The following is a 986-nucleotide window of genomic DNA, read 5'->3' on the forward strand; positions in this document are numbered from 1 at the left end:
AACGAGAGACATTTCTCTTCAGCACGGCGATTCATTTCTTCTAAGTTTATGTGCGTATGTACTTATGGGTGCAAAGCAAGAGAAGATATATGTGGCAGCCCCTTCCGTTTCTTTTTTTTTCTTATTGTTGTTATTGTTGGGGGTGCAAAGGACTTCGTTTGGAAGGAGGGGGAAAAAAAAGGCTTGAGCAGATTTTCGTTTTTTTTCTTTTTTAATTTTTTGTGTTTCACCTTCACGTTGAGTATAACGTCACACATATTTACGCATTTGTATTTTTGCGTGTATATATGTATATATTTATATACATATATGTACTTATATATTTATGTTTACGTGCATGCATGCGTGGGCGAGTGCGCGAGTCACTCGACTGCATCGTAATGGAAGAAACAAAAAGTGTAAAAAGCAAAAAGAAAAAGAAAACGAGGGGAGTAAAGGGATTTTATATTGAGGGCGAGGAATCCAATGAGTGTAATTAACATTGAAATAATGTTCCTTTTCATCTTTTTTTTTATACTTTATGTCTCTCGTTGTACATCTTTTTTTTTTTGTATTTGGAGAGAGGAGTGTTTTTTTACTTTTACTTTTGTTTTTTTTGATTTGTTATCACCTTTCCTCGCCCAGTTGGAGCTCCCTCCTTTTTACTTTTACTTCCTTTCTTCCGCAATATATATATATATTTATTTATTTACTTTACCAACATATTTACATGTTCCAAAAAAAAAATATATATATAAATATGTGTTTTTTTTGCTGTTGTTATTTTTTACTTTTTCACCTTTTCACCTTGTTAGATTGACGATTATGTCGTTGTTGTTGTTGTTTTATACCTTTTGAACGCTTCTCATGTTTTTCCCCTTTTTTTCTTTTTTTCTTTTTTTTTTATATGTTCGTGTGTTTATGTTTGATTTCAGTAATCTCTTGTCAAAACCACTTTCAGCAAAACAAAACCAAACGAAACAAAATAATAAATAATTAAAAAAAAA

The sequence above is a fragment of the Trypanosoma equiperdum genome, assembly GCF_001457755.1.
Source record: "Trypanosoma equiperdum strain OVI genome assembly, contig: ctg_1362, whole genome shotgun sequence".
Classification (NCBI taxonomy): Eukaryota; Euglenozoa; class Kinetoplastea; order Trypanosomatida; family Trypanosomatidae; genus Trypanosoma; species Trypanosoma equiperdum.